The following is a 14344-nucleotide window of genomic DNA, read 5'->3' as shown; positions in this document are numbered from 1 at the left end:
CATTCAGAAAACTAAGATCGTGGCATCCGGTCCCATCACATCATGGCAAATAGATGGGGAAACAAAGGAAACAGTGAGAGACTTGATTTTCTTGGGCTCCAAAATCACCACAGATGGTGACTGCTGCCATGAAATTAAAAGATGCTTGCTCCTTGGAAGAAAAGCTATGACCAACCAAGACAGCATATTAAAAAGGAGAGATATCACTTTGCCAACAAAGGTCTGTCTAGTCAAAGCTATGGTTTTTCCAGTAGTCATGTATGGACGTTAGAGTTGAACCATAAAGAAAGTTGAGTGCTGAAGAATTGCTGCTTTTGAACTGTGGTGTTGGAGAAGACTCTTGAGAGTCCCTTGGACTGCAAGAAGATCAAACCAGTCAATCCAAAAGGAAATCAACCCTGAATGTTCATTGGAAGGACACAACTGAGTGATTGAGTAACAACAACTTCCTATTGCAATGGTAAAAAAAACCACTGGCTTCTACCACCTGTCATGTACTTAATCCACTGCTTGTACCATTCCAGATCGCAGATAATATAGTAGAAGTATTGGTAGCTACTACCACCACAGGAAAGAACTTTACAACCTCCAGTGTTTATTGTGGCACATTTTCCCTTGTTTTGCAGCTACCTTTGTTCATTTCCATAGTTACTTTGATCAATACCTTTTGCCCCACCATCAACAGAGAGGTTTTTTTTTCCCCCACACATTTCTTCTTTTCTTTGAAACTTTTTTAAACATTTAACTTTATTTCAAAATTTGTATTGTTTTTTAATTTATTCAGCTGCACCAGGTCTTAGTGCCAGCATGCAGGATCTAGTTCCTGACCAGGGATCAAACTTGGCATCCCTGCATTGGGAGCACAGAGTCTTAGCCACTAGACCACCAGGGAAGTCACTTTACCCATTTTAAATTGGGTTATTTTTAAATAGTTCTTTAGGGAATTCCCTGGTGGTCCATTGATTAGGACTCCATGTTTCCACTGCTGTGATCCCTGGTCTGGAACCAAGATGCTGCAAGATGCCTGCATGTGTGCTAAGTCAATTCAGTTATGTCTGACTCTATGAGACCCCATGGACTGTAGCCTGCCAGGCTTCTCTGTCCATGGGATTCTCCAGGAAAGAATACTGGAGTGGGTTGCCATGTTCTCCTCCAGGGGATCTTTCTGGCCCAGGGATCGAACCCATGTCTCTCGTGTCTCCTGCACTGGCAGGCGGGTACTTTACCACTAGCACCACATGGGAAACCTCCCTGCAAGCTGTTCAGCCAAATGAAAAAAAAAAAAAAAAAAAGATTTCCTTATATGTGTTGAGTAAAAATCTGTTATCAGACCTGTGTTTTGCAAATGTTTTTCTCCCAGTTTTTAGCTTGTTTTTTTAGTTTTCTGAATAAGGTCTTTTACAGAGTAGAAATTTAAAAAATAATTTAACGTCCACTTTTTATTTTTCTTTTGTGGATAGACTTTTGGAGCTGTGTTAAAACTCTGCCAAACCCAAAGTCACGTGGAATTTTTTTCCTGTTTTTTTTTTTTTTCTAGAATTTTTGTAATACAGCATTTTAAATTTGTTTACGGACAATTTTGAGTGAATTTTATTTGTGTCTACATTCATTTCATTGCATATAGTTTCCAATTAATTGTTCCTAAATTAATTTTGGAGGTCATGGGATATTTGCCTCCATCAGTTTGAATTTTCAGCAGTCAGTGGATTTAGCAGGGAGCCCAACTCCAGTGAACTCCGGGTGACACCGCCTATATTTCCCAGCCTGTCGGTCAGGGAGCGGACCCGCCGAGCTGGCCTGCACGGCGCATGCGTGTTCTGCCCTCCTCGCTCAGCTGACATGATGGGCTTGCGCCTGTCGGTGCCGGAGACATGAGAGCCGCGAGTTCGATCCCTGGGTGGGGAAGATCCTCCGGAGGAGGAAATGGCTACCCACTCCAGTATTCTTGCCTGGAGAATCCCATGGACGGAGGAGCCTGGCGGGTACAGTCCGTGGGGTCGCTCAGAGTCCGACACGATTGAGCACAGCTGACAGGAGGCGGTCCCTGCAGGCCCAACCGGCTTTGGCTTCGGGACAAAGTGAGGCTGCGTCCGGTGACAGGAGGCGAGTCTTCTCAGGACCTCCTGGGAGGCGGCACCGAGGGAGGAGAAGGTGAGGAATAGTGAAAAAAGTGAGGAAAGGGGGGAGAAACTTCCTGAGCGAGACTGACTGCTGAGAACCGTCTTCAGAGGACGCGATAGAGGTAGGCACTCATGTGGAAAGCTGTGCATTTCTACTCATTTTTGTGTGGTGGAGACGGCTGTCCGCTGGCGTGCTTTGGTGTGTGGTGGGGGGTTTTCTCAGCGACGTTTATTGAGAGGACTCTCCTTTCCCCAGCGTCTGTCCTTGGCTCATTTGTCCTGAGTTAGCTGACCGCATGTGTGTGGGTTTATTTCTGGCTTCTCCCTGTTCCTCGGGTGACAGCTTCTGGGCCACTTACATCCTGTTTCGGTGACTGCATTGTGAAGTCAGAGCATGAGCTGCCTCAAGCCTGTTCTCCTTTCTCAGGAACTCTTGGCTACTGGGGTCCGTTTTGGTTCCACCCAAATGTTAGAATTGTTTTGTTTCTGTGAAAAATTCCATTGGAATTTTGATCAGGATAACATTGAATGTGTACACTGATTTAGGTAGAATGGACATTTTAGCAATGTTCTTCCAATGTGAGAGGATGGTATTTCTTTCCATCTATTTGTGTCTTCCACTATTTATCAGTGTCTTATAGTTTTGAGTGTGCAGATTTTTTACATGTTTGGTTAAGTTTATTTCTAGGTCCTTTGTTCTTTTTGATGCAATTGGAAAAATAATTTTTTAAAAAATTTTCTCTTTCTGATGTTCACTATTAGTTCCTAGAAACCCAACTGATTTTGTAACTTGTAACTTTATTGAATTCATTTACTAGTTCTAACAGTTTTTTTAGTGCAGTGATATACAAAATTGGAATTAAAAAATGCTACTGTTTCTCCCACACCCCAGGTTGTCTACAACATCCAAGTGGCTACTGTGTATTCCCATGTTGCCTCTTAATTACGAGGGTGATTAGCATCACTACTTTGGGTGAACTGGGTCGGGCTTGGTCCCTGTAGGGAAGTTTGATGTCTTCTCTACTTTTCTGGTGTGTTATTGACAGAATTGTTGTGAAAAGTAATTTACTTTCCTGTAATTTTGAACATATAGAAGACTTTTTTCCCCAAATTTCATTTATTTTTTGATTTTTGGTCACACCACATGGCATGTGGGATCTTAACTCCCTAGCAGGAATTGATCTTGTACCCCCTGTATTGGAAGGCAGAGTCTTAACCACTGGACCACCAGGGAAATCCCTAGAAAACTTTTGATAGCAGTACAAAGTACTCACATTTGCCACTCCACTCAATATACTCCAGTGTGTTTTACCCAAGAGAGGGACACTCTCCTAGGAAATCAGCACATAACCCCCAAGTGAGAAATCATTACGGTTTTCACTTTATAATCTAATCCACAGGCCCACTTCAACTTTCAACTGTATGGAAATGTCTTTTTTATTCTAATCCAGCTTTCTTCTTCTGGAGGCTTTACTGAGATGTTCCCTTATTTTCACAACCTTGGATGGATTTACAGTGCACAAAATAAGTCAGATCTAGGTGACTTTTTCTGTATGGCTTCTTTCGGTTTGGTTGTATTCATCTATGTTTTAACATGTATCAGCACTTCATTTTTTTTCATCGTGATACAAAATACATAATATTTACCATTTGAACTGTTTTAAGTATATAGTTCTTTGACATTAACTACATTTATGTTGTTGACTGTCTGCACAATCCAAGTCTAGAAATTTTTCATTTCCCCCAAGTGAAACTTTGTACCCCTTGAACACTACCCTCCTTGGTTCCTGGCAGCCACATTTCTGTTGTCTCTAAATTTAACTTACCTGGATACCTTTTATAAGTGAAAGTTGTGTCCAACTCTTTGTGACCCCATAGACTATACAGTTCATGGAATTCTCCAGGCAAGAACACTGTAGTGGGTAGCCTTTCCCTTCTCCAGGGCATCTTCCCAGCCCAGGGAGCAAACCCAGGTCTCCTGCATTGCTGGCAGATTCTTTACCAGGTGAGCCACCAGGGAAGCCCACCTCTTATAAATGGCATCATATAATACTTGTCCCTCTGTGACTGACTTATTTCACATAGCGTGGTGACTTCAAGGTTCATCTACATGTGGAATGTGTGAGAATTACCTTAGTTTCTTTAATTTCATTAATTTATTTTTGTCTCTGCTGGATCTTCATTGCTGTGTGGGCTTTCTCTAGTTGCACAGAGTGGGGGCTACTCTAGTTGCAGTGCATGGGCTTCTCATTGCTGTGGCTTCTCTTGTTGCAGAGCATGGGCTCTAGGGCTCCTGGGTTTCAATATTGTGGCTCCCAGGCTCTAAGCACAGGCTCAATGATTGTGGTGCAGTGAGTTGGTTGCTTCATGGCATGTAGGATCTTCCCTAACCAGGGATTGAACTTGTGTCTCCTGCATTGGGAGGCAGATTCTTTATCACTGAGCCACCAGGGAAGCCCCTTACCTAAGTTTTAAAAGCTGAATCATATTCCATTGTGTGTATGCCACACTTTATTTATTCATTCATCTGTTGATGGATGCTTGGGTTCCTTCCACCTTTGGCCATTGTGTATAATGCTGCTATGAACACTTTAAAATATTTTGAGTACATATGCTGAAGTGGAGTTGACAGATCATACATTAATTGTTTAAGTGTTTAGGAACTGCCATATTGTTTTCCGCAGTGGCCGTGTCATTTTACTTTACTCCTTTGTATGACAGAATACTACAGCAGTTCATGGATCTACATATTTGGTTTATCCATTTACCCTTTGATGGATATTTCAGTCATTTCTACATTTTGGCCAACTGTGAACAGTGCTGCTATGAACATTTATATCCAAGTTTTTGTTCTGATACTTGTTTTCAATTCTTTGGCATCTATATCTAGGAATGGAGTTGTTGAATCATATAGTAATTGTATTTTTATCTTTTTGAGGAAATTCCAGACACATAGGCTGCACTATTTTCCATTTCCACAAGCAATGTTTAAGGGCCTAATTTTCTACGTTATTGCAACATCTAATATTTTCTGCTTTTTGAGCATAACCGTACAGTATGTGTGAAGGGGTTGCATTATGATATTAATTTGCATTTCTGTTTGACATCTTTTCATTTGCTTGTTGACCATTTGTATTTCTTGTCTGGAGAAGGGTCTGTTCAAATCCTTTCCCATTAAAAACACTGGGTTGTATTTTTGTTGAAGATTTGTGAAAGTTCCTGATTCTGAAGATCAGACTGTTGTCAGATACATCTCATGTGCATATATTTTCTTCCATTCTGTGGGCTGTTTCACTTTCTGAATAGCATCTATTGATACACGAAGGGTCTTAAAAACTGAGGAAATCTAATCTATTCATTGTTACATGGGTACTGTAACCTTCTACTTTTGCTTGTCTGTAACCTCCCACTCCAGAGGAGAGGAACCTGGCTTCCACCTTTCATCGTTCATTGAATTCATTGCTTGCTCTGTTCTGTATTACAGATATCGTAGTTGCAGTATTGTTAGCTACTATCATCATTGCAAAGAACTTTATAGACTCCGGTATTTGTGTGTACACATTGTCCTTTGTTCTACGGATGCCATTCCTTTCCACAGTTACTTAGATCAGTACCGTCTGCCCTACCACCAACAGTGAGGTTTGTTTTAAAAAATACTTTCTAAATCAGTTAGATTCTCTGTAACATTCTGTATTCCATTCTGTGACACCCCCATATCCTAAATAACAATTTGAATTTATTATGATTTACTTGTTGAGTTGTAAAAAACTATGTGTTTAGACTAATGAATAGTGGCAGGTATCTAACACTAAAGTATCATATGAAATATTTCAACCCCCAAACTCACCCTATAACCTGTTTACCATCTCTGTTTTGCCTTTTTCAGAATGTCATACATGAGGTCATACCACTGTAGTGATCATATACTTATAGTCTGTTCAGACTGAATATAGTAACTTAGCAATCAATACACATGTAAGATTCACCCATGTGTTTTTGCATGCATTGATGGTTTATTCCTTTCTACTTTTGGCTAGTATTACATTGCATATATATGGGAGAAAAAGAATTTTCCTTCACTCTCCTAATAAAGACATCACTAATTATTCTGTTCAGTTCAGTTCAGTCACTCAGTCGTGTCTGACTCTTTGTGACCCCATGAACCGCAGCACACCAGGCCTCCCTGTGCATCACCATCTCCCGGAGTTCACCCAAACTCATGTCCATTGAGTTGGTGATGCCATCCAACCATCTCATCCTCTGTCGTCCCCTTCTCCTCCTGCCCTCAATCTCTCCCAGCATCAGGGTCTTTTCAAATGAGTCAGCTCTTTGCATCAGGTGACCAAACCATTGGAGTTTCAGCTTCAGCATCAGTGCTTCCAATGAACACCCAGGATTGATCTTTAGGATGGACTGGTTGGATCACCTTGCAGTCCAAGGGACTCTCAAGAGTCTTCTTGAACATCATAGTTCAAAAGCATCAATTCTTTGGCACTCAGCTTTCTTTATAGTCCAACTCTCACATCCATACATGACTACTGGAAAAACCATAGCCTTGACTAGACGGACCTTTGTTGACAAAGTAACGTCTCTGTTTTTTAATATGCTGTCTAGGTTGGTCATAACTTTCCTTCCAAGGAGTAAGCGTCTTTTAATTTCATGGCTGCAATCACCATCTGCAGTGATTTTGGAGCCCAAAAAAATAAAGTCTGACATTGTTTTCACTGTTTCCCCATCTATTTCCCATGAAGTGGATGGGACTGGATGCCATGATCTCAGTTTTCTGGATGTTGAGCTTTAAGCCAACTTTTTCACTCTTCTCTTTCACTTTCATCAAGAGGCTCTTTAGTTCTTCTTCACTTTCTGCCATAAGGGTGGTGTCATCTGCATATCTGAGGTTCTTGATATTTCTCCCAGCAATCTTGATTCCAGCTTGTGCTTCATCCAGCCCAACATTTCTCATGATGTACTCTGCATAGAAGTTAAATAAGCAGGGTGACAATATACAGCCTTGACATACTCCTTTTCCTATTTGGAACCAGTCTGTTGTTCCATGTCCAGTTCTAACTGTTGCTTCCTGACCTGTATACAGCTTTCTCAAGAGGCAGGTCAGGTGGTCTGGGATTCCCATCTCTTTCAGAATTTTCCACAGTTTATTGTGATCCACACAGTCTAAGGCTTTGGCATGGTTAATAAAGCAGAAATAGATGGTTTTCTGGAACTCTCTTTCTTTTTCAATGATCAGAAATGCAAATCAAAACTACAATCAGGTACCACTTCACACTGGTCACAATGACCATCATAAAAAGTGTGTATAGGAGGGGACATGGGTGTACCTATGGCTGATTCTTGTTGATATATGGCAGAAAACCACAAAATTCTGTAAAGCAAATTTCCCACAGTAAAGCCTCTGCCTGCAATGCAGGAGACCCGGGTTCAATCCCTGGGTCAGGAAGATCCCCTGGAGAAGGAAATGGCAACTTACTCCAGTACTCTTACTTGGAAAATCCCATGGACAGAGGAGGTTGGTAGGCTACAGTCCATGTTGTCTCAAAGAGTGGGACATGACCGAGCAACTTCACTTTCTTTTCAATTCAAAAATAAAGTGGCAAAAACCATGTGTGTATATATACACACTTTTTATGTGTGTATATACAGAGTCAGGAGGAGGCAATGGCACCCCACTCCAGTACTCTTGCCTGGAAGATCCCGTGGACAGAGAATCCTGGTAGGCTGCAGTCCATGGGGTTACTAAGAGTTGGACAAGACTGAGTGCCTGAACTTTCACTTTTCACTTTCATTCATTGGAGAAGGAAATGGCAACCCACTCCAGTGTTCCTGCCTGGAGAATCCCAGGGACGGGGGAGCCTGGTGGGCTACTGTCTATGGAGTTGCACAGAGTTGGACATGACTGAAGCGACTTAGAAGCAACAGCAGCATACAGAGTCGGATACAACTTGGTGACTGAACAACATATATGTGTGTGTATATGTATATATATCCATATATACAGTGGACTACAATAATGAAATAATGTCATTTGCAGCAATATTGGTGGACCTAGATATTATCATACTAAGCCAGATAGTAAAAGGCAAATATTATATGATATTGCTTATATGTAGAGTCTAAAAAAAAGTGATACAAATAAACTTGTTTACAAAACAGAAATGACCCACAGACATAGAAGACAAACTTATTCTTACCAAAGGGGAATGGGGGGGAGGACAAATTAGAGACTTGGGATTAACATTTATATACTATTATATACAAAAAAAATAACCAGCAAGGACCTTTTGTATAGCACAGGAAACTATACTCAGTATTTTGTGGTAGCCTATACAGGAAAGGAATTTGAAAAAGACTATACATATTAATATAATATATATATAAATATAAAAGAATATCTATATGAATCACTCTGCTGTATACATCAGCGATCAATGCAAAGAAATAGAGGAAAACGACAGATTAGGAAAAACAAGAGATCTCTTCAAGAAAATTAGAGATACCAAGGGAACATTTCATGCAAAGATGGGCTCGATAAAGGACAGAAATGGTGTGGACCTAACAGAAGCAGAAGATATTAAGAAGAGGTGGCAGGAATACACAGAAGAACTGTACAAAAAAGATCTTCACGACCAAGATAATCATGATGGCGAGATCACTGACCTAGAGCCAGACATCTTGGAATGCGAAGTCAAGTGGGCCTTAGAGAGCATCACTACGAACAAAGCTAGTGGAGGTGATGGAATTCCAGTTGAGCTATTTCAAATCCTGAAAGATGATGCTGTGAAAGTGCTGCACTCAATATGCCAGCAAATTTGGAAAACTCAGCAGTGGCCAGAGGACTGGAAAAAGTCAGTCTTCATTCCAATCCCAAAGAAAGGCAATGCCAAAGATTGCTCAAACTACCACACAATTGCACTCATCTCACACTCTAGTAGAGTCATGCTCAAAATTCTCCAAGCTAGGCTTCAGCAATATGTGAACTGTGAAATTCCAGATGTTCAAGCAGGTTTTAGAAAAGGCAGAGGCACCAGAGATCAAATTGCCAGCATCTGCTGGATCATGGAGAAAGCAAGAGAGTTCCAGAAAAACATCTATTTCTGCTTCATTGACTATGCCAAGCCTTTGACTGTATGGATCACAATAAACTGTGGAAAATTCTGAAAGAGATGGGAATCCCAGACCACCTGACCTGCCTCTTGAGAAAGCTGTATGCAGGTCAGGAAGCAACAGTTAGAACTGGGCATGGAACAACAGACTGGTTCCAAATAGGAAAAGGAGTACGTCAAGGCTGTATATTGTCACCCTGCTTATTTAACTTATATGCAGAGTACATCATGAGGAACACTGGGCTGGAAGAAGCACAAACTGGAATCAAGATTGCTGGGAGAAATATCAATAATGTAAGACATGCAGATGACACCACCCTTATGGCAGAAAGTGAAGAGGAACTCAAAAGCCTCTTGATGAAAGTGAAAGAGGAGAGTGAAAAGGTTGGCTTGAAGCTCAACATTCAGAAAACAAACATCATGGCATCTTGCCCCATCACTTCATGGGAAATAGATGGGGAAACAGTGGAAACAGTGTCAGACTTTATTTTTTTGGGCTCCAAAATCACTGCAGATGCTGATTGCAGCCATGAAATTAAAAGACACTTACTCCTTGGAAGGAAAGTTATGACCAACCTTGATAGCATATTAAAAAGCAGAGACATTACTTTGCCAACCAAGGTCCGTCTAGTCAAGGCTGTGGTTTTTCCAGTGGTCATGTATGGATGTGAGAGTTGGACTGTGAAGAAAGCTGATTGCCGAAGAATTGATGCTTTTAAACTGTGGTGGTTGAGAAGACTCTTGAGAGTCCCTTGGACTGCAAGGAGATCCAACCAGTCCATTCTAAAGGAGATCAGTTCTGGGTGTTCATTGGAAGGACTGATGCTAAAGCTGAAGCTCCAATACTTTGGCCACCTCATGCGAAGAGTTGACTCACTGGAAAAGACTCTGATGCTGGGAAGGATTGGTGGCGGGAGGAGAAGGGGACGACAGAGAATGAGATGGCTGGATGGCATCACCAACTCGATGGACATGAGTTTGAGTGAACTCCGGGAGTTGGTGATGGACAGGGAGGCCTGGCGTGCTGTGATTCATGGGGTCATAAAGAGTTGGTCACGACTGAGTGACTGAACTGAACTGAACTGAAACCAACATATCTTAAATAAACTATACTTCAGTTTTTAAAAAGACGTGCATAATCATACAGACAAACGCAAATAGATATAACATCTTACTTTCCAAAATTTAGCCATAAGTAAAACTGAGTAATACAAAATCATCTGTTTATATAAAATTGTAGGCTATGAAAGATTGCTTGCCTAGTGAAAGCTCAAACTTGTTACTAATATTTGTGAGTGAACTTTTAATATTTTGATTTGTCCTGATATGTAATCTTATGGAGGCTGTGAACTAAATTCTGTACAAACAAGGAAATATCATGTGTTCATCTTGGTATTTTTAAAAGTCAATCTGAGTGGATAAAATATCCAGTTTGTCTACAATTAGCATTTCCCTTTCCAGTCTCAGGTAGTGATTTTTTGTTTGTTCTGTCATTCGGTCAAATAGACTCTTTGCGACCCCATGGACTGCAGCACACCAGGCCTCCCTGTCCTCCACTATCTCCTGGAGTTTGTTCAAACTCATGTCCATTGAGTTGATGATGCCATCCAACCATCTCATCCTCTGTCGTCCCCTTCTCCTCCTACCTTCAGTCTTTCCCAGCATCAGGGTCTTTTCTAGTGAGTCGGTTCTTCTCATCAGGTGGCCAAAGTATTGGAGCTTCAGCTTCAGCATCAGTCCTTCCAATGAATATTCAGGATATCCAATGAATGTTCATGGTGAACACAAGTATCTTTAACTAATTCTTCTGTTCCATGAGCATAGGTATCTTTGCAATGATTTGTGTCTTCTTCAGTTTATTCATTATTGTCAAAGTTTTCAGTGTACAGGTCTTTGATGTTCTTTGTTAAATATATTCCTTGGTATTTTGTTCTTTTTGATGCAATTGTAAATAGAGTTTTTTCTCTTTCAGATGGTTCATTATCATTGTTTAGAAGTGCAATTGATTTGTGTGTATTGGTTTTGCATCTTTACTGAACTTATTATTTCTAGTAGTTTTTTGGTGGCATGATGTGGAAAACTGGAATTCAGAATCCCTGTTTCTGCCACATTTCAGGTCATCCACAACAGGGAGGAAAGGGAAGTTCTTTATATTGTTGCTGTCGTTCAGTTACTCAGTCATGTCCAACTCTTTGCGACCCCCTGCACTGCAGTACGCCAGGCATCCCCTGTGCTTCACCATCTCCCAAAGCTTGCTCAAACTCATGTCCATTTAGTTGGTGATGCCATCCAACCATCTTATCCTCTGTTGTCCCTTTCTCCTCCTGCCCTCAATCTTTCCCAGCACCAGGCTCAGGCTTCCCTGGTGGCTCAAACAGTAAAGAATCTGCCTACTATACAGGAGAACTGAGTATGATCTCTGGGTTGTGAAAATCCCCTGAAGAAGGAAATGGTAACCCACTCCAGTGTTCTTTCCTGGGAAATCCCATGGACAGAGGAGCCTAGAGGACTATAGTACATGGGGTAATAAAGAGCCTTTATATTGGGAAGCCCTGATATAGTCTTCCCACAATACCTCTAAATTCCATGTGGATTTTGGGCGAACTGGATCTGGGTAAGGCTTGGCCTCTATATGAAAGTTTGATGTTTTCTCTGCTTTTCTGACATGGCTTTGACATGGTGTTTTGAAAAGTATTTTATTTTCCAGTAATTTCAGATGTACAGACAACCTTATATACATAAAAGCAAGTCTTGTATCTTGATTAGATATATCCATAAATATTAATGTTAGCATTTAAAATGGAATTACTTTCATAAATGTGTTTTCATATTATTTATTGCTAGTGTATATGTATAGGATCAGAGAAGGCAATGGCAAGCTACTCCAGTACTCTTGCCTAGAAAATCCCATGGACGGAGGATCCTGGTAGGCTGCAGTCCATGGGGTCGCTACGAGTCAGACATGACTGAGCGACTTCACTTTCACACATTGGAGAAGGAAATGGCAACCCACTCCAGTGTTCTTGCCTGGAGAATCCCAGGGACAGGGGAGCCTGGTGGGCTTCCACCTATGGGGTCACACAGAGTCAGACACAACTGAAGTGACTTCATAGCATAGCATAGCATAGCATAGCATATGTATAGGATAGGTTTTTGTAAATTGGTATTTTGTCTTATAACTTTGCTGAATCAGTTGACTTCCCTGATAGCTCAGTGGGTAAAGAATCCGCTTGCAATGCAGGAGACCTGGGTTCAATCACAGGGAATATCGGGATCGGGAAGATCCCCTGGAGGCAACCCAGTCTAGTATTCTTGCCTGGAAAATCCTGTGGACAGAGGATCCTGGCAGGCTACATACAGTCCATGGAGCTGCAAAGAGTCAGACACGACTGAGTGACTAACACACAGTCAAATAATTTTTTGTTGTTATAGGAAGTTCTCTATGTAAGATGGTGTGATCTATGTTCTGTGCATAGACACAGTTTTAATTTTTCTGTTCACAAATGGATGCCTTTAATTTCTTTCCTCACACCTCTGGCTAGAACTTCCAGTACCTGACTGAGTAACAGTGGTGAAGGCCAGCTTCCTGGCCTTGTTCCTGTCTTCAGTAGTAAATCTTTCAGTATTTTACATTGAGCATGAAGCTTGCTGTGGGTTTATATACTACTCACATATTGAACAAATTTCCTTTTATTCCTACTTTTCTGAGAATTTATTATTATGCGATAGCACTGAACTTTGATTATAGCTTCTTCTGCAGTAATTGAAATGATCATGTGTTTCTACCTCACAGTTTACAGCTGTTCAGTACATTGCTTAGTTTTAATGTGGAACAACCTGACATTTCTGGTGTAGAGATACTTGCTTAAGGCACCATCCATTCAATGTTCTGGTGGTTTCACATTGCTCTAATTTTGTGGAGAATTCTTGTTTTCATATTTGTATGGTATACCGGTGTAGTTGTTGTTGTTTTTTTAATCATGTACTTGTGTGATTTGATTAGATTTGGCTTGGTGTTGGTTGTTTGGAGGGTTAGCACTAGGTCTGGGACTGGTGTGCAGGCTGGGTTATAGGTTATGGTTGCCGTTATGTGATGGCACATTGCAGACCAGGCCACCTGCCACTGACATCCCATACTGCCAGCTCTTGCCTGGCCCTCTAGAGACTGCTCACTCCCCAGAGGGCAGGGGTGGCCCCATACTTGACCTCCCTCCTGCCTCTGCCTGTCTATCTGTCCCCCTTGAGTCAGGACACCAATTCCTTCATGAGACTCCCAAATTCTGGTCTTGAAGCCCCATGCCCTCCCCCCCCACTTCCCCATGAGCTGCATTGACTGCCAGGATTTGTCACCTCAAGGGGCCCAGAAACTTAGACTCCCCAGGGTCTCAGAATGAAGCTTTGTGTGAAGATGGGCCATTCAGAGCTGCCCAGGTTGAGGTGAGGTCACTGACCTGTGTGTGAGGGGGAAGCAATCCTCATGGGGGAGAATGCAAGGTTCTGTCATCCAACCATCTGTCATCCCCTTCTCCTGCTTTCAATCTTTCCCACCATCAGGGTCTTTTCCAATGAGTTGGCTCTTTGCATCAGTTGGCCAAAGGATTGGAGCTTCAGCTTCAGCGTCAGTCCTTCCAATGAATATTCAGGACTGATTTCCTTTAGGATTGACTGGTTGGATCTCTTTGCAGTCCAAGGGACTCTCAAGAGTCTTCTCCAACACCACAGTTCAAAAGCATCAATTCTTTGGCACTCAACTTTCTTTATGGTTCAAATCTCACATCCAAACATGACTACTGGAAAAACCATAGCTTTGACCAGACAGACCTTTGTCAGCGAAGTGATGTCTTTGCTTTTTAATATGCTCTCTAGGTTGGTCATAGCTATTCTTCCAAGGAGCAAGCGTCTTTTAATTTCATTGTTGCAGTCACCATCTTGTGTGATTTTGGAGTCCCCCAAAATAAAGTCTGTCACTGTTTCCATTATTTCCCCATCTATTTGCCGTGCAGTGATGGGACCGGATGCCATGATCTTTGTTTTTTGAATGTTGAATTTTTTTTTTTTAATTTTTATTTTATTTTATTTTAAATCAAATAATCCAATTTTATTTTT

The sequence above is a fragment of the Moschus berezovskii genome, chromosome 13 (genome assembly GCF_049115385.1).
Source record: "Moschus berezovskii isolate FMDL1 chromosome 13, NW_MosBer_1.0, whole genome shotgun sequence".
Lineage (NCBI taxonomy): Eukaryota > Metazoa > Chordata > Mammalia > Artiodactyla > Moschidae > Moschus > Moschus berezovskii.
This window is presented reverse-complemented; position numbering follows the sequence as displayed.